Source organism: Ursus americanus, chromosome 9 (assembly GCF_024610735.1).
Source record: "Ursus americanus isolate L20-20 chromosome 9, mUrsAme1.1.p, whole genome shotgun sequence".
Taxonomy (NCBI): domain Eukaryota; kingdom Metazoa; phylum Chordata; class Mammalia; order Carnivora; family Ursidae; genus Ursus; species Ursus americanus.
In genome coordinates this window covers 34,040,728-34,061,670 of record NC_142135.1, presented here as the reverse complement: position 1 = coordinate 34,061,670, position 20,943 = coordinate 34,040,728, and the positions used below count along the sequence as shown (strand labels likewise).

At 40.7% G+C, this 20,943-nt stretch overlaps 1 protein-coding gene across 12 annotated transcripts in view; it reads right to left on the bottom strand.

Moving 5' to 3' along the window:
• The window catches only part of NCALD (neurocalcin delta), a 431,866-nt gene that overhangs the window by 315,122 nt on the left and 95,801 nt on the right, over window positions 1-20,943 (bottom strand). Inside the window, exon 1 of one of the 12 annotated variants that reach the window (XM_087864690.1) lies at window positions 16,591-17,346. The exons of the other annotated variants lie outside the window; for them this stretch is intronic. The gene's annotated coding sequence lies outside the window, so the exon portion shown is untranslated. Of the gene's footprint in view, window positions 1-16,590; window positions 17,347-20,943 lie in introns of those variants that run through there. 12 annotated transcript variants of the gene reach the window in all.

Genomic DNA, 20,943 nt, shown 5'->3' with positions numbered 1-20,943 from the left:
TATTCTGACATGAATTTCTAAACATAAACAATTTCAAACAAGGCAATGATTACACGAACAAATGCAACTGTGTTTGCCTTTAGGTTCCCAAAACAGAAGTGATCTCATCCCCAAATGCTGTTTATGCTGTATATTCAGCTGCTGCAGCCCTGGGATTAACTCTTCCTCTTCCGTCTTCCAGCCCAGAGCTCTAGGAACTCCCACCAACAGAAGAGAGCACTGACAAAGGTCACTTGCCCACATTGTCAGGGCTCAGGGCAAGGGTCACTGGATACTTGCGTCAAACAGATTTATGCTCCTCTAACCCATTCCCAGACCCCTCAAATGGGTGCACTGGGGCAAAGAAAGCTGAAGAAGAACCAATGGATAGTTTGCCACACCTCCCTGGCACAACTAGGTTCAAGTCTTCCAAATGCAACTAATACCTGCTGAATCACTTTATATTCTTTCATTCTTTGTTTGAACATTGTTCCCTCCCTTCCTCCCTTGTGGAGCCCTCTCCACTTCTACAACTGATACAGGTCAAAAACAAACACCATTCCACAGACAGACAGCCCCTTTGGGATAGGGAATAAATCTCACTGACTTTCAAAACATGAGGGTCAATCACAGAGTCTGCATGTAGTACCTGCTCGATGAACTTGTTCATTTTGCAGGATGACTGAAATCAATTACTCATTCAATCCCAGAATATACATAGGCACTTCTGGATCACCACTACCATCATCATCATCATCATCATCATCATCATCATCATCATCATCATCGCAAATATTGATACAGCATCTACCCTGTGCCAGGCTCTGTTTGAAGAATCTATGTGTATTAACATCCAATCTTATAACAGCCCTAGAAGGTAGTCACTATCATCATCCTAATTTTACAAATTAGGAAACAGTCTAGAGATGTTAGGTTACTTGCCCAAGTTCACCCAGGTAGAAAGTAGGAGAGTAAGGATTCAAAAACAGGCTATCTGGCCACAGAGTCCCTGCTCTTGGCTACTATACTGCACTGTTATGACAAAAATATGCCAGTTCAAGTTCACTTCAACGCCTGAAGAGTGGAGACCCTGCCTTTATTCTCCATACCACCTGCTATAGCAGGTGCCAATTAAATGGCTCAAGATGGACATGTTTCACTCCTATTCCTTCCAACACCTGCTACAAAGGGACTCGAGAAAAACTGAAGGAAAAACATTACACGTGCATTATAAACATATTGTATCCCGAATACCTCAGATGCCTACCCAGTTTTATATTCATAAATTACAGCTATTAACCAAGTCCACTGAGAGACACTTAATGAAATGTAACACACATTAAGCCAAAGCTGAAGTTACTCTTGGAACAACTTATTTTTGGATGACATGAGAATATTTATTATTTTTAATTTTATACCTAAAAATAGACAAATGGAAGAAGATACAGATACTGTACTTCTATAAGATGATGATGATGATGATGATTTTGAGAAGGAAAGGCTTTTCATAAATTGTGGCTTGATGGGAATTAAAACAGAAACTTCAACATCACTTACTGTCATTAATACTGCAACTAACCAAGGGGCACCTGGGTGGCTCAGTCACTTAAGTGTCGGACTCTTGTTTCTGTTTAGGTCATGATCTTGGGGTTGTGAGATCGAACCCCACATCAGGCTCCGTGCTGAGTGTGGAGCCTGCTTGGGATTCTCTCTCTCCCTCTCCTTCTGCCCCTCCCCCTGTGCAGCCTCTCAAATAAATGAATAAATCTTTAAAAAAAAAATACTGCAGGGGTGCCTGTGTGGCTCAGTTGGTTAAGCATCTGCCTTCAGCTCAGGTCATGATTTCAGGGTCCTGGGATTGAGGCCCTCATCAGGCTCCCTGCTCGCAGGGAGCCTGCTTCTCCCTCCCCCTCTGCCCCTCCCCCTGCTTGAGTGTGAGCACACTCTCTCAAATAAATAAAACCTTTAAAAAAAAATACTGCAACTAACCAATTAAAGGAAAAGCTAAATCAACAGCACTCAGTACAAGTAAATAGGCACATTTAAGAGATTAATTCTAAAATAGTTCAATTTAGCAAAGTTAGCAAAGTTGGCCCTTAAGAGCAAAATAAAAGGAAAAGAGTTTTTTTAATTTAAGTGTTCCCTAGAAACAAAATATCAAAATTAAAAACAATTTCTAAATATTTTATCTCTTGCATGAAATACCAGAAAGCATCTGTACTTCATTTCTTGTGAAATGTAATTCAACAACTTCTGAGTTTATCTCTCTCAGTTGTCCCATCCTAGTAAACAGCCAAACACCTGCACAACTGCTCAAGCCAGCAGAGGTACAGAGAAGGGAAAAATACATATATATATGTATATATCTCCTTAGCCAGCTAGCCACTGTCTCTGACAACTAAGCCAAGTTTTTTGCTGTACTGATGGTATGATATGCACAAAATTACCTGCCAAACAGGAACACACCCTTTCCGTCACAAATGTTTGAGCCAGCATGCAACGTTAATCAGTGGCACTGGGAAGTGCCCTTGCAAAGTGTCCAGGACTGAATGATTCCCTTCATAGAAATTCATCCTTTATTCTTTGGTGTTTTTCTGTACGCGTGTCGTCATCTGCTCATGCACCCACCCATTCAACCAGCATTTACAGAGAACCTGGGCCTCCTTCAGCTTGAGATTTCTTCAACTGAATCCAGCCTATGATAAAATATCAGATACAACAATTCTTCCCAGCCTAGCAAACAATCAAGAAACCACAGGCAGTGGACTCCACAGCCCTGGAAAAATGAAAAAGCTCACAAGCGGAATGGGCTTTGGGGCCTGAAGGGGGAGTGGAAAAAAAAGAAAGAAACAGTTGGAAAGATGCTCTCCAGTCCCAAAATAGAAATGCTGAGAGGTCGCAGCAGATTTCAATCTGCTAATCTGCAGAGTCACATTACTTTGTTCTGATATGAATCAGTGCGGCATTGTTTCATATCCGCCATGTATTTCCACTGCCCCAAACACAGGCACCACCTCCTGATGAAGCCCATCTGCAGGCTACCTGTTACCTCCTGGGAAAAGAGGGGGCAGGGACAGAGGGATAGTGGGCGGGGTGGGGCTGTGAACAGCTCCAGGGACCACTCAAGGCCCTGCCCAGCTACAGGCAGAGCCCCAAGGAAGTTAACTTCAAACCTGTGGGAGGTTATTCCTCCAAGTTCAAATGCATAAATACAACGCTGAGGGCTCTCGAGTGACTAAATGGGAAACACCAAGGGCAGGGGAGGGGCATTGAGTCTTTTGGAACTCAGCTTCTGCCCCTATCACCTGCATTCTAACTCTTGACCCCAACTCCCCCCGGGCTACAAAAGTTATCTACTGGAGAGCTAATATTAAAAACATCACCACCACCCTCCCTCAAAAAAACAAAGAAACAATCCAGGACATTTCCACCCAATGGCATTTCCAAGTAGATAGTGTCATGGGGTTTTTCTTGACAATTTTTAATAATTTTATAACTATGCATGGCTCTCAATTATTCATAGGAAGATAAATAAGTCTCTAGAAAACCCATCAGCATTCTTTCAGCTATTAGTTTCACTTTTCTGTACCCAACACACAGTTGCTAACAAGAAGTACAGAGAGTCATTTTTTTTCACATTCCCTTTCCCTGAATGGTCAGGCCTATAAATCCTGAAATGATCAAAATGCAGGCAGCACGGAGAAGTCCAAAAAGAGACATCACAGGTCCCGTAATCTGGAATTATCACGAGGACACAGAACTGGAAATAATTCTTGCCTCATGAAGGCCGACTCCCTCCTCACTCCTCCTAAAATGTATTTTATGAATTGGGTGGTGGTTTCCTAGGACCTTATGCATTTGCTATGAAGATCAGTTTAGGCTTTTTGCCTAAAATGAGAGGTTTCTATCTCTCATACCACCTTGCCATTAATTAGAGCTTTGTTCAGTAGTTCTAGAATCTTTACTGAGCCCCTACTCTGTGAGTGGCATGGCTCTGGACCTGGAGGACACAGCCTGAGGGGCAATCATTAACTACATCAATAGCTATTTAATTACAATTGTGACCCTAGTTTTTAAAGAATACAACTTGTGGGGCACCTGGGTGGCTCAGTCGTTAAGAGTCTGCCTTTGGCTCAGGGCGTGATCCCAGAGTCCTGGGATCAAGGCCGGCATTGGGCTCCCTGCTCTGCTGGGAGCCTGCTTCTTCCTCTCCACTCCCCCTGCTTGTGTTCCCTCTCTCACTGGCTCTCTCTCTCTGTCAAATAAATAAATAAAATCTTAAAAAAAAAAAAAAAAAAAGAATACGACTTGTGAAAAACATTTCCTTTCAAGACTTGCAGTTTGGGAGAAGAGGGAAAAGTCAGCAGTGAGGGTTAACCTCTCACTGTGAGGCATGTCTGAAAAGGAATCTTCTACTTTTCTTATACTCTGAGAAAGTGACGAGTTTTGTATCCCAAGTCACCTGTGCAAAATGCGCAAAATGATGTTAAATCGAAATATTAAAGAAAAGTCTTCAACCATTGCACATTTCAGAGAGTCCTCCTGTGCACAGCCCCAAATTATGAAGGAGGCATTGGCCTGAGGCTTGTCCTTGATGTAGTCCTTCTAGAGCTCCTGTAACACTTTGTTCCGACCCCCTCTGACCTCCTCCAAGCAATACCCCTCTCCAACCATCACAGGACACCTACTCCCAAGCTCATTTCTACTAATTCCAGCAGAAACATTAGCTGACAATGTAGGTATTAAGTGACAACGGCCTAGGTCTGAATTATTTGCATTTTAAAGGAGGATTCCAGGGGCGCCTGGGTGGTTCAATCGGCTAAGTGTCTGCCTTTGGTGCAGGTGCTCAGCGAGGAGTCTGCTTCTCCCTCTTCCTCTCCCTCTGCCCCTGCTCATGTTCTCTCTCTCTCTCTCAAATAAATAAAAAAAAATCTTAAAAAAAGGGGGGGGGAGGATTCCAGGAGACTAAGAGAAATCTTTCAGATTCTAGAAATTAAAATGATAAAATGATGTCTGCTTGACCCAACAAATCTTCCCTTCCATAGAGAGTCCTCCAAAATGTTTGTGCAATCTTAACCCACGGGGAGAAATGGGTCCACTCCCTGAATTCTCCCTCACATACGTGCAAACTCTTATTTCCGTGTGTGCTTATTTCGAGCACACTCGCCTCTGGAGCACCTAAGGTGACAGGGAAGCATTTGAAGCTATTTTATTTTATTTTATTTTATTTTTTTATTTTATTTTTAAGTCAAAAACTTTATTTCAAAAATCCTCATAAGCAAAGTGAAGTTGGGAAAAAGAATTCATAGTATACATGACAAAAGACTAATTTAAAAAAGGAAAGTAGGAAATGGGGCCAAGGGTACGAAAAGAATGCTGAGGAGAAAGAATAGCAATTGATTGGCAAGTACCTTAGAAGAAGCTCATTCTCAGTATTGATATTAAAACAACGGAAAGTGTGGCACACCCATACAACTGAATACTCCTCAGTAAAAATGGACTGAAGCACCAATATACACAAGCATCTGGATCAATCTCTAGAGAATTATGTTGAATAAAAAAAGCTAACGCCAAAAAGGTGAACACCTTGATTGCATTTGTGTCACATTCTCTCTTTTTTTTTAGTTTTATTAAGATGTAATTCACATACATTTCACCCAACATATACAAGTCAGTGGGTTTTTCTTTTTAATATATTCACAGTGTTGCAGCTATTACCACAACCTATTTTGAGAACATGCTCACCACGCCAAAAAGAAAGCTACCCTTCAGCAGCCCGTCCAATCACCACCCCCTTCCCAAGCCTTAGACAACCACCAGTCTGCTTGCTGTCTTTCTGGTTTGCCTACACTGGATCATTCTTATAAACGGAATCATGCAACACGCGGTCTTTCGTGACCGGCTTCTTTCACTCAGCATGTTTTCAAGGTTCCTTTATCCTGTGGCCTGCACCCATACTGCGTTCCTTTTTATTGCCATTCCAAAATGTGGTAGGGAATCAACAACCAGTTCTCCAATTTTCAGACTCTTCGATTCTCTGACACCTGCTGGGTATCCTACAGTTAAATTCAATTCTGACACTAACTACTAGAGGTAGCGTCGGACTCCACAGGTTTTTATTTTTATGGACTACCATTTATTTATTTATTAACTTTAAAAAAAAATTCTAGTATAATTGACAGAAAATGTTATATTAGTTTCAGGTGTAAAATTCTCTCCATGACTCAGTGCTCATCATGATACATGTACTCTTAATCCCCATCACCTATTTCACCCGTCCCCCCATCCTCCTCCCCTCTGGGAACAAATTTCTTCCCTATATTAAAGAGTCTGCTTTTTTGTTTGTGTCTTTTTTCACGTGAAGCCATTTTAAAACAAAAACAGATTCTAAATCGGCAGTCTATCGGGACACCAAGCTCAGATCACAGATCATTGGAAAAAAACGTATCCAAATATTTAACTCTGCTATGGCTTTTTTCTCATCCTGTGTTCTTTTAAGTGATACAGAATCATTCTTGTCCCAAACACACACACACACACACACACACAACTGTCCTTATATGACCATGATATAATTTCCTTTTAACAAGGACTTTCCAGGAAGAGACTCTCATTAAGTACCATGAGGAGTTATCTTTCTGAATCATCACAACCTCCTCCTGATACCTGGTATTTTGAATTGTGAAATAATATAAACCAGATTTTAAAAGTTAAACATACATCTTTTCAGCAGCCTAAGCTGTATCATTTGTACCCACTCCTCCTGATTAGAGGAATCTGTAGCTCAGGACCACATTCCACATATTGCGTTACCACACCTCACAATCCTGCAGCAGGAACCAGGGGCGCAATGAAAGAGGGAACAGAAATACAGACTATAGGGCTACACTGAACCACATCTAGCAAACAGACTTCCCCTTTCATGTTACAGGCCTGCGGCTCCTGCCCTTCTATCTTTCCTCGTCTAATAATATTATTTTCCATCTGGCTTCACAATGCCAGAATCCTTCCCATCACATGCACCACACCTGCTCTGTTCTGGAGAACTGCATTTACATTTCCAGTCCTCCACTTTTACCTGTCTTGTTCTACACGATTGGCTTTATTTTCCGGTGTTTTACCCACAATCCCACCTGAGAACAAATTTCGTGATCTACCATGATCCAAGCCCAAAATGTTTAAAGGTCAGAGAAATGCCACTTCGTGCATTTACATGCCAGGTGTGCTCTGGAGAAGTACATCAGGCTCATCAAGAGGCTGGACACCAAGTGACAGGTGCCAGGCCAAGAGTGACCAGGGAGATCTCATGCTCCAGCTTAAATCCACCTGTGGCTGTCCAGTACAGCCAGAAAAAATTCCACTCTTTCCATGGCCTACAATCCCTGGCTGACATGGTCTTTACCTTCATCTCCAGCCTCAGTGCACATCATATCCCATTTCTCTCTTCAAGCCACTCTGGCCTCTCTCCTATTCCCTCACATAAGCCAAGTTGTATTCTGCCACAGGGCCTTTGCACTTGCTGTTTTCTCTGTCTAGGATGTTCTTCCCACTAGAGCTGCTTTTGTCTTGGATCTCAGCCTAACAGTTATCTTCGAGTCCCCAGAGAGGCCTTCCCTGGCTACCCAATCTAAAGTCACCTCCTACCCCAGCCTGGTTACTCTCAATTCCATCACCTTGTTGAATTTCCTTTAGTCTACTTATTATTTCTGAAATAATCTAGTTTTTTTTTCATAGTAGCTGTCCAATAAATATTTGCATGACAAGATAATTAATTACTAAATTAACTTGTGTTTCTTCTCTTTGTATTTCTCTCTCCCTTGTTCTATGAAAGTAGTCAAGCCAAACTCTCTTGGAAAAATCTTGCTTTTCAAAGTTTGAAGTGAAGTTTCTAACAAGATATTTTCCTTCCTGATGTTTTCCCCCGAAACCTGAGTTCACTGAAGATATTAGCTAAGTGCCCTTAAAGACAACAAAGGGATACGAGTAAAAATTAACTGACACTGGCAAAAAGAGAATGGAGTGTGGTAGAGATAGCTGACCAGCCACTGAAGATTCATATTCCTTTTCCGTGGTGTAGAATTGATGCTGGAAAGTGGCTGCTTAGCCACGGACACATTTCCCAGTTCCCCGTGCACCTAGGTGAGGCCGTGGAGTAGTTCTCATCAATGGAAAGTGAGAGGAAGTGTGTGTCCCTGTCTGGCCAAGAGTTTCATCCCCCATATTCTTTTCTTCCTTCCACATGGTGGGAAGCAAAGGACTTTGAGTCCCTGAAAGATGGTGAATTTGTAAGATGGAAATATCCCAGGGCCCCGAGTCAGTGCCTAGAGGGGAGCTGTCCAGCCAGAATATCTGCAGTCAACAGTGCATGAGGAAATAAAATATATTTATTATCTTAAACAAAGGCATATGGGTGTGTTTCAACAGTTGTCCACCATGGCTAGTACAAGTTGGGTGGGGCTGGAAGACAAAATGAAAGGGAAGGATCTTACCACCCCCTAGTGACAATATCCTAAGGACACGGCAAGGTGTGTGTGTTTGTGTTACAGCAAGAAGGTCCGAACTCTATGCCCAAGTCCCACTATTCGCAATTAGAGGCCTTTTATTTGTATTCCAAGTACCTTAACCATAAGCCTTCTCCATTCTGGTACAACACTGATAAGGAAAAGGGCCTCCAGAACAGCTAAGATTGTATTTTCAGTAGTCTGGAAGATGAGAGCTCCAAGTCAAATTTAAATTAATTTTTAAAAATAAACATGTAATATTTCTTACTTGTCTAAATTTTGGGACTGAAATTTCTACCTGCTACATTAGTTGAATAAATTAATAGAGATTAGCAATCCCACAGTCACAAAGACCAAAAAGCAAAAATAAAACACTCTTAACCCAAAAAAGTATAAAATTAATGAAATTCAGCTAACCATTCATCCAATGCCACAGCAGGGAGAATTTGCTGATTGGAGCAAGCACATTGGGGGAGGCTGTGCAAGATGGCGGGTGTACCAAAGATCCTGAACTCACCTCCTTCCACAGACACACCAAATCCTGATACACATGGAACAGTCACCTCTAGAAAAAGACCTGATCACTCGCTGAGCAGCTGCTTCACATCAGCAAACAAGAAAAGAGCCACATCAAGATAGGGAGGATAGGCTGAGACCTGGTTCCGCCATAAACTCCACCCACGGTTAAGCAACCCGCAATCAGCAGGGAACTCAAAATCCAGAGCTATTCCCTGAGAAACAAAGAGAGTCTGCATCCCACTATAGGCACCCCAGTTTTTAAGACCTGCACCTGAGAAAGACAATCCCCAAAACATCTGGCTTTGAAATCCAATAGAGTGCACATCCACAAGACCAAAAGGCTATAGCAAACGAACGCTTGTTAAAGGCTTGCATGCGGACTCGCTCACCCCAGGGCCCAGTGCAGGAGCAGCCATTTGAAAAACAACCAGACTTCACGTCAAAGAGAGTCATTTGCTAATCTTAAAGCCTCTCCCTGAGGGGACAAGACCTATCGGGATACCCTCTGGGATGGAGGCGCTGGTGAGCACCATTTTTTCCTGTTCTCCCTCTCCCTTGCTAAAGCCAGTGGGGCTTTTTCTTTCTTTTTTTCTTTAACTCCAGACTTTTTGTTTTTCTTGGCAGTTGCCATCTTTACATTCCAGGCAGCAGGTGCCACCTCTTTTTTTTTTTCTTTTTCCTTGGAAGGTGCCATCCTCATGTTCTCCCTCTGACACACTCTGCAGCACCAGTATCTCCTAGAGTGGAGCTTTTGTACACATCTGGTGTCCCACATTTTGCAGCTTCAGCCAAGGGGACACCCTTTGATCGCCTGGCTGTGGAGTCTGGCAGGGTGGAGGGGATGACTTGCATTCCTAGGTCCCATGGGACTATAACAATGGGAAAGAGTTCTTGGCAGGCTACCATCCCCAGGGCACTGCACAGAGAGCAGACTGAAACACACTCCTGGTCTGTAAAAGAAACCTAGTTGTTTGTCTTGGAGCTTCAGGCTGAGGGGCCGACTTCAGGTCTGGCACACATCTAGAGGCCACTAAGGAGCTCTCAGGGAATGCAGACTGCCAGACACCATCTTTGTGCTCTCCCACTGCTTTGCTACAGCTCACAGGTGTTTCTCAGAAAGGAGCTTATATACTCATTTGGAGCCCCAATTTTTGTGACTGTAGCCTAGGGGACACCTCCAAATCACCCGGTCTAGTGGCCAGCAGGGCTTATGCTTATGGTCCCATAGGACTGTGTGTATGTATATATATATATATACATACAGTATATATATATATATACTGTCTCAGGATCTGACGTCCAATTGGCCTGAATCTAGGTACTGACTGATATCCTCCCCTTTGGGACGTGGTCAGGTTTTGGCACATCCCCAACAACTGGGAGCTATTAAAAATAAAATAGACTGCTTGGACAATCACAAAGATTCAAGAAATAACCAAGAGCTAGAGCAGAGTTGAACAATAAAGTTCATTGCCTACATGAGGCCACTTCTTCAAGACTGGGAAAGGAAGCTGTTTCATCTAATACAAAGAAACAAACACAGAGAGTCAAGTAAAAAGAGGAAACAGAGGAACATGTTCCAAATGAAAAAAAAACAAAACCTCAGGAAAAAACCTTAATGAAATGGAGAGAAGTAATTTACCTGATAAAGCGTTCAAAGTAATGGTCATAAAGATGTTCACCAAACTTGGGAGAAGGATGGTGGGGTAAGTATATTGATATTTTGATGTTTTTTAAACACCTTTATCTGTATTCCTGACGCACACTATTCAATTATTTAACAAATATGTATTGAACACCTCCTATGTGCCAAACACTTTTCTACAAGCTTGAGATATATCAGACAAATCTAACAAAAATACCTCCCCTACGAAGCTTAGACTCACACAATAGTAAAAATATATATATTGTTCATTGTTTTTAGAATAAACTGAATTGATGTATAAAACTGATAAGATGATAAGACTTGGTTAGATTGGTAGTAACTTTCTAATATTACATAAAAGTAATCCATGTTATTTTTAAATTGTTAAAATAAAAGCTCTGATTGCCAAATGAAACATGCTGTTTTTGATTTAATGTACAAACAAAAACCAAATGGGGCCCTTAGAAGAAGTCAACATTAAGAAAACTTGACATAGACAATATAAATTGTTACTGCTGTTAGGTAAAATAAAAATAAAATATATGAAGGGAAGGACATTTTGAGGACAGTTTTGATGGGAAAAAATAACCAAACAAAAAATCTTTGATATAAAAAGTCAGATAAGAAATGCAGTTCTGAGGGAGGTTGAGACTCCAGTGTCAGTTAAGAATACTTAATGCCAAGACTCTACAACCACACAAAAAACTCAAGGGAAAATAGGCCAACCTTTCCAGAAGGCCCAATGTCATGGGTCATCTCCACAGACCATTCCCAAAGGGAGAGAAGGGAAATTTAAGTCAAATCAAAAGAGCCCCGGAGTCAGAGCACAGCAGCCTCCAAATTAAGAATGTGTCTGACTAATAAGAACAGAAGTGCTTTGCTCTAGGGCTCAGGTTTGAAATAATCACCTTTTGTTATCCTGCCCACCTTTACTTTATTTCTACTCCCAACAGATAGAAAGAACCCTTTTCTCCTTCTCTCCTATATTCCCAATCTCATTCATTCAGGTGGTTACAATTATAACCTTTCATACGTTAAAGACACCTAAGTCCACAATCCAACCAGATCCCCATCCTGAGACCAAATTCTGATTTCCAGATCGACATCTCCACTTGAATGTCTCACAAAACATGTTTATAACATCCAAAACTGAGGCCATTATCTTCCCCAACATAGCCTGTATCTCCTTCAGATGTTTCTCATCTATAGCCTCACTATCCACCCAAAAACCTGCAGTCAACCTAGATAGTTCCCCTTTCATTTCCACTTACATAAAAGCCATCTCCAATTTAAACAATTGTTCCTCTGAAATTCCTTTAATACCTGCCCACTTCTCTTCATCTCCACTTACCCAATAGGGACCAAAATTGCTCAACCCAAACACACCCAAGGTTGCCAGAGCTCAAGGACAAAGCTCAAAATTCTTTACGAAGTCTATACTGCCCTACCCTCTTCTAGCTTCATCATGTTCTGTCCCAACCTTTTTCAGGTTTCTGGAAGGTACCCATTTTCTTGTCATCTCAACCTTCACATATGAGACTCCTGCTACACTGATTTCTCTCCCATGACCATTCTCCCCTTGGCCAACTCATTCATCTGTCTCAGCTCCCCGGCCTCTCAATACACATCAGGTGAGGTCTCTATACTCTGCTTCCATTGCACACTGTACTTTTCCTCCCTCCCACTTATTATAATAAATATAATTCATTCATTATGTAGTTATTTGTTCACTATTTTCCTTGATAGATAATTTCAAAAGGGAAGAAACTGTGTTTGTCTTGATCCCTGTTGACACATAGTAGGAACATGATAGGTAATTGAAGAATGAATGGATAAACAACCTCATTTGCACTCACTCTGTCAGATTTCTCTGCTCTGATCCTCCGCTTTTGGCTCAGCCTGTCCCCTGTGACGGCAACAGTTCACCCTCAGCACTCTATTAGTAATACACTAAAACAAACCCTCCATGAGTCCTTACAAATTAACCCAGAATCACTCACCACCCCCACATAACTTCAGATCGTGAGTCTGCTCCCTCATTTGGATGTCCGTCTCCTGAAGTAATTTCCATGTAATCCATGTACACAAAATCAGTGTTAAGGTAAGATGGTAACTCACAATAATGCTTGATAACTATATGGTGTTGCATACATTTTAATGCATTACCCATATTTAGCTTATTATCCATAAAGGTTAAATGCCTTGTTCAAAATCTCAAAGTTAGTGATGGAGCTGGTACTGGAATCCAGTTTCCTAGACTCCCTGCCCATGGTTCCTGACAACTGGTTGAGTCAGCCCTGTGCTGAGATCTGGGGAAAAGAAGTTTACCCAAGAAACACCCTACAGAGTGAAGGGCCACGTCACACCCATGGCCATAACTGAAATTTTAGTGGTATCTAAGGAAGGGGGTTTAGGGACAAAAGATATGGATAAAAGGGGTTCCTTTCCTACACCATCATCTTCTTCTTGTCTTTCAACACCCAGTTGAAATGTAACTTCCTTCTCTGAACACTCCCAGGACTAACTGTGTTGCCCTCTTCAACAAATATTGACTGGGTTCCATGCCCCTTGCTAAGATCCAAGAAAACAAAAAGATTGGGACTCCTGGCCCTCCCAAAGCCCGTGGTCTCCCCCAGAGCTTGTCTAATTCTGCTCCAGCACACATCTTACTGAGTATGAGTATTTGTTTATCTCCATCACTGAACTGAAAGGGTTTCAAGGCTAGAGACTTCATCTCTCCCCCAGAATGCCTCCCCCCCACTCTGAGTTCAGAAGAAGTATCACAAAAGGAAAGAGATAAAGGAGGAAGGGCAACAGTCAAAGGTAAGTTTCGTGGTTTCACATCAAACCACAGGAGCCAGGACATTGACCACTAGCTTCCTCCATCATAGGTTTGACTTTGTGCACAGGCATTTTAAACAAACTCCTAACTCCCCACTCCTTGGTAAGTTCCCTGAGGGTAGGAACCATATCAATCTAATTGCTGGAACCACAGTTTATCTAGCTTGCTCAAAGGTCACAATGTTCTACACATTTTGCAGAACTTAATGGAATTCTAACCCATACATTAGGAACAAGTTACTGCATAATATGTGTTCATGTGATATGAAATTACAGCAGGAAACACACAAGCCCACAAAAATGAGCTGTTGAACTAAGCAAGATCATCTGCTTTTGCATATTAATGTTTTTAAATGTTGCGACTTCTTGTTCATTCATTTTGACATCTGCTAGTGCTTGCTGGCAGAAGAAGCCATAGTAGTCACCTAACTTAATTCCATTCATTAGTTAACGTCTTTCTTTAACATTTGGAAAATATCATTCTTTGATTAAGGCTGGGAAAGAGAAAATTCCCATTCATGAAATCAACATTCTGAGGAAGCCTACATTGGGATTCATGGCTGTGAAAAAAAAAAAAAAAATCTCCTAGCAGTTCAGCCGTTGACAACTCCATTTTTGTTGTAAATGCCCAACAAAGCCTTCTGAATTCTGTAGAAGCTAGCAGGTGACCACAGCATGCTAAATCACATTGGCCTGGATCCCCAGAAGGAACCCTAAAGAAAAGATAAAGATAGGTCCTATGTCCTAGACTCAAATCCTAACCAAAAAACAACAATGTTGTGGTCTTAAGTTGTTGACCAAGTAGCCTCCACCCACTGGAGATGACCTCAGTCCACCTAAGTTAGAAAATCTCTTTTCTTAGAGGATATGTGATTTTCTTGACATTACAGATAGAGATGAAATAACTCAAACTTATTATATTCTTACGTTAAATTTAGGACTAAGTTTCTTATCATCAGGATACTCTGGATACATTTGACATTTAACTGTTTATAAAATCTGAGAATATCTAACATTTAAGATTCTGATGAATTTTCTTTGTAATTTCAATTTAAAATGTACATGACTTTAGACTTAACAGCCCGAAGATGAATGTGCATCATTTAATTTAGTATTTATTCATTTATTTAATAATTATTAGGCACATTCTTTGTACCCAGAACTTGAAGAATACAAAAGAGTTAATATAGCATTTTAGGGCTAAAAGGGCCCTGTTCTAAAGAAGTTTATGTACCAGCGTGTTATGGGTTGAATTGTGTTCCCCCAAAACTTCCTACGTTGAAGTCCTAATGCCCAGCATCTCATAAAGTGATCTTATTTGGAAATAGAATCACTGCAGATGCAATTCAATTAGGATGAAGTCATACTAGAATAGGGTGGGCCCCTAATCCAATATGACTAGTGTCCTTCTAAAAAGGGTAGCACCTTAATCTCTGATTTTGAAGCTCCAGAACTGTGAGACATTAATTTCTGTTGTTTGAAGTCACCCCGTTCATGGTACTTTGTTACGGCAGCCCAAGCAAACAAATACGGCTGGTTCGTTACCCCTTGCCTCTTAGCTCCAAGCCCAGCATCTCTTTTCTGCTCTGTGATGCTGAGGCTGGGACTGCAACATTTATTTCATTTACTCCCTTGTCAGCTGGTGTCTTCTATGGCTGTGCCAACACAAGGCCCTACAGAGAGAGTGGAAGGCAAGAGGAGGGAGAAGGGACTTCTTTCTGGTGTCTAGTTTCTGCTGGCATCATACCCCAGCTTTTCTCTACCCTCCCAACACCAGCCACCCCAAATCCCCTCAGATGTGCTAGCAGCTGGGCCACACCCACCTGGCAGTCAGACCCGTCTCTGCAGTCCCTCAGCAGCCAGGCTGCGCACCACCCCAGGCCCAGCCCTGCCCTGCAGGGCGCCTCCCCAGAGCTCCTGGTTCTCTTCATTCTACCCCTTTCCTGCGACTGCCCCTGGGTGACTTCAGCATTTTCTTTTGCTCTTTCAGATTTCCAGCATGTGTGGAACCAATTCCTTGTATGAAATCCCTGCTATCTGAATTACCAGTGTCATCTTGGGTTTTCTGACTAGATCCTGACTAATTTAGTTTACAATCCCCATGAAGAGACAAATATACAAGAATTCAAAAATATAAGCAAGTCAAGATTTACAATAAATAGTGTTAGTAATGGTACAGGTAAACATTCTCAATTTGATGTTGATGAGAATATAAATGAATTCATATTTTCTGCAGGGGAGTTTGGCAGAAGAAATCAAAATGTAAAATATACACAGTTTGAGCCCCAAAATCCCATTCCCAGAAATCTATCTTAAGAAACTAATCAGATAAATGCTCAAGATTTATATGCAAAATGCCCACTGTAATGTTGCTTATAATAGTAAAAAAAGAATCTAAAATAAAAATATCAACAAAGAACTTGTCAGTTAAATTATTTAATACACGTGCACACACACACACACACACACGCAGTGTATCTTGGGTAACTATTAAAATAATGTAGGTCTGTCTTTCTCAACATGAAAATATATTCATATTACAGATTGTTAAGTGACAAAAGCAGATTTCCAAATACCAGCTATAGCATGAAAACAAAATATGGAAAAAACGGTAATTATTTCTGGGTAGCAGGCATTCAGGTGATCAGGCAAAGTGCCCATCACTGGGGGCAAAGAGAAGTGTTCTATTAATAATAATCACAGGGATACTTACAACACTGTTTTAATGTCAATACATACATTTTTAAGAGACCCAAATACATAAAATTTGAAAATTCCAAGTATTTAGGGAAAAAAGTAATCACCCTGCATTTATATTATTTAATACAAATTTACAAGGGTATGCATTCTTTGATTTTTCTCATTTCTATTATTTCTCTGTTACTTTGATTTTTCAAGGTGATCCTTATTCACTCAACAGCAAAAACATAATTAGCTCATTCATATGGTAGTTCTTTATTGATGTGTCTAATTTGTCAACCAAAGGGAAACAGAAAGCAGTCCCTGCGGCCTAGAGTCAAAACTGCCTTACTTTACCAATCTACTGTTTAAACAGCTAACACAGTATCTGCAGCTTGCAAAGAAACAAAGAAACAATGGAATTACCTCCTGAGACACAAACTCCTCACTCAATGCAAGAAACATCCTCGTCCAGCCACATGGACAATGGAATCTATAAAAGAAAGATGACTACTGCACCCAAAATGCAAAAATGGGTATCAAAGTCCAGTGAGTGCTTTTGCTCCTGCCCTGGGTGTCTGCAGCTCACAGGCTGCCACTTCCCAGTCCCATGAACAGGCAGGAACGGCTGCTTACTGGGAAAAGACCACCGCCCCCTTACGTGAGCCCTCATCTTCACTCCTTAATACAATTTCACTCACAAACCCCAAGTGCATACTAGAAATCTAAAAATAACATTGCTCGTTGGAATTTAAAGGCTCAAAACTGAAAATTTCCCAGGCTTCACTCCAGTAATATTGAAAATGCAGATTCTTTTTTCTACACCAACAGAAGCTTGGGGAATTGGGACTGAAGGCAGCGAGGTCCAGGAATCCATCTGCTCCATGCTATCCTGGGGAGAAGCAGTCAATGCTATTTTGGAAGTTTCAAAATGCTTGGCAAGAGTCTTATAAAAGAACACAATGAACGCTAACATAACACCAGAGAAGTATCCAGGAACCAAAAAACCACAAACCAGGTAGAATGAACCCAGGAGTCTTCAAGTCACCTGTAACAACCCTTGAATGTTGAGGTTTTACAGATTTTAACCAGCATCCTTTTTCCTGGTGGTAGTTCACTGATCATACAGAAGAATAAATTACAGCTTTAATTCATTATTTTCCCCATCATTATTTATTTATTTATTTATTTATTTATTTATTCTTAAGATTTTATTTATTTATTTGAGAGAGAGACAGCCAGCGAGAGAGGGAACACAAGCGGGGGGAGTGGGAGAGGAAGAAGCAGGCTCCCAGCAGAGTAGCCTGATGAGGGGCTTGATCCCATAACACTGGGATCACGCCCTAAGCCAAAGGCAGACGCTTAACGACTGAGCCACCCAGGTGCCCCTCCCCATCATAATTTACACAGCAACCAAAGTTTTCTTAATATCTCCCATGTTTAAAGCACCATGGTGGGGCTTTGTCTCAAAAAATCTTGCCTTAGGGGCGCCTGGGTGGCACAGCGGTTGGGCGTCTGCCTTCGGCTCAGGGCGTGATCCCGGCGTTATGGGATCGAGCCCCACATCGGGCTCCTCCGCTATGAGCCTGCTTCTTCCTCTCCCACTCCCCCTGCTTGTGTTCCCTCTCTCGCTGGCTGTCTCTATCTCTGTCGAATAAATAAATAAAATCCTTTAAAAAAAAACAAAACAAAAACAAACAACAAAAAATCTTGCCTTACAGTCTAGTGAAGGGGGAAAGAAATGTACAGAAATGGTGCAATAAGTCAAGAAAATAAAATAAAAGCTATAAAGATTAGAAAGGAAGAAGTAAAACTTCTTTAATAGCAGATGACATTATTATGTATCTAGAAAATCCAAAGGAACTAATCTATAAATAACTATTAACAACTAATACGTGAATTAAGGGTAGGAAACGATACAAAGTTAGTATATAAAACCAGTTATGTTTCTATATACTATAAATCAATCAGAAAAAGATATTTTAAAAATAATACCATTCATATTGACATAAAAAAAATCAGATCATAGGACTAAATTTAACAAGATATATGCAAGAATTCTACATTGAAAACATTGCTGAAGACAATGAAAGAAAACCTAAGTAAATGGAGAGATGTACCATAGGCATGGATTGTTAAGACACCAATTCTCCCAAATTTACCTCTACATTCAACAAAGTTTCAGTTAAAATCCCAACAGGTTGTTATTGTTGTTGTTGTTGGGGTTTTTTTTTGGTAGAAATTGACAAACTCATTCTGAAATTTATATGGGAATTCAAAGGACCCAAAATAGCCAGGACAATTTTGAAAAAGGAAAACAAAGGTGGTAGGTTTAAAGTTCCAGACTTAAGACTTACCATAAAACTACAGAAATTAAGACAATAGTGAAAAAACTTGAACAAGCACTTTAAAAGAGAAAATATTCAAATAGACAATAAGCAGATGAAAATGTGCTCAACATCATTATTCACCATGGAATTAAAACCACATGCCTCGTTAAAATCACAGTGAGATACCACTACACACAATAGAATAAAAAAGATATATACCATCAAATGATAGCAAGAATGTAGAGCAACTCTGAGATACTTCTGGTGAGAATGTAAAATGGCACAACTCCTTTGGAAACTGTTTGCTGGTTTCTATTAACGTTAAACATATGCCTACCCTATAACCCAGCAACTTATTCTTAGGTACGTGTGCAAGAAAAAGAAGGATTCGTCAAGAATGTTTATAGCATCTTTCCATAATTGTGAAAAACTGGAAACAACCCAAGTCTCCACCAGCAGAAGAATGTATAAACAAACCGTTATATATTCATACAATGGAATTCTACACAGCAATAAAAAAAAAAAGTACAAACTATTGATAGATACATAGCATGGACGAAACTCAAAAGCATCATGTTGGGCAAAAGTAGCCAGATGCAAAAAGAGTACATATTGTATAACACCATCAATTTGAAATTCAAAAACATGAAAACGAATCTATGGTGATAGAAATCAGGACAGTCATTAATTACCTTTGGTAGCTGACAGCAGTTATTAACTGGGAAGGAGCATAAGGGAACTTTCTGAGGTGATGGAAATTTTCTGTGTCTTGATGTGAGTGGTTGTTGCAAAGGAATATGCATATGTAAAAATGCATCAAGTTGTACAATTAAAATTTTTACATTTACTATATGTAAATGATTTCTCAATATAAAAGAAAGTACAGAAATAACCAGATGGTAGGAGGAGAAAGTTCCAGAAAAGATGTGCATATAAAAGGCTATTGGAATGGTGAAATTTCTAGTCGGTAGTGAAGGATAAAGAGAAGGCAGTGATCGGTAAAAGTATTACATTTAAAATGACCCTTGAGGGGTGCCTGGGTGGCTCAGTCGTTAAGCGTCTGCCTTCGGCTCAGGGCGTGATCCCGGCGTTCTGGGATCGAGCCCCATGTCAGGCTCCTCCACTGGGATCCTGCTTCTTCCTCTCCCACTCCCCCTGCTTGTGTTCCCTCTCTCGCTGGCTGGCTCTCTCTCTGTCAAATAAATAAATAAAATCTTTAAAAAAAAAAATGACCCTTGAAAGAGGGAAAAGATTTGAATCTAAATAACTGTAGTGTGAAGGTAAGAGAAGGTAAAGAATATTGCGGGAGAGAAAACATTACACATTGCTATGGTCTGGGAGGTTATATTTTCCCCCAAGTTCATTTGTTGAAATCCTAGCCTGCAATGTGGTGAGACTGGAAGGGGGGGAGATGCTTAGGTCATGAAGGTGATCCCTAACAAATGGGATTAGTGCTCTTATCAAAGAGTCCTGAGAGAGCCCCCTTGCCCCTTCCACCATGTGAGGACACAGTGAGGACGTACCATCTATGAGCAAGCGGGCTCTCACCACACACTGAATCTGCTGGCACCATGATCTTGGACTTCCAGCCTCTGTATTTATTATGAGAAACAAATGTTTGTTGTTCACAAGCCACTCAGTTTATAGCAGTTTTGTTATGATAGCCCAAACAGACTACAACACACAGTAAGTAATGAAAATCTGAACTGAGGTGGATATAATAGGAACAGAGAAGATGTGAGTAATATTACAGAGCCAGTGTGGGGCTGACTTGCCAATCCAGAAAACAGACGCTGGAGCTCAGAAGAGAGGTCAGAGCTAACGATGACTGGGGAGTCCTCTGTGGTGACATGCTGCAGTTGGCTAAAAATATTTGTTGGGAGGGTGAACAAATGGACAGACAGAACGGTAGACAGGAGGAAGAAGGAAGATTGAATCAGATTCTCAAGAGAAATATATCAGGTTTATCCATATAAAATGGCTGGTATTTTACCATTTTTTTGACCTTCTAAAAACTGCAGTTTCATATGACTCGGTCTGATAGAAAAGGAAAAAATAGGGGTCAAGGGCAGCTCTTTGGGCCACTCCTCCATTTAGGGAGAAGAAGAAAAGCCAGAGAAAGAGCAGACAAGGAAACATATAATAATGAAAATAAGAATAAAAGGCTCTATGCATTTTGGGAAATGTATTGCCTTAATTTAAAAATGTCCAATTGGAAAAAAAACTCTTGCCTAAAGACATGAACTGACAATTTAGAGAAGATACACAAAGCCAAAAAGCATATCAGAAATGTTCAGCATCACAACAATCAGAGAAATAAGCATTAAAACCATGGGATACCATGCCAAAGATTTTTTTTTAAATAATAGTATATGTTTCTGGCAAGGGTTTAGGAAAACATTCTCACACATTTCTTTCAAAAGTATAAATTCATACAGACTTTCTAGAG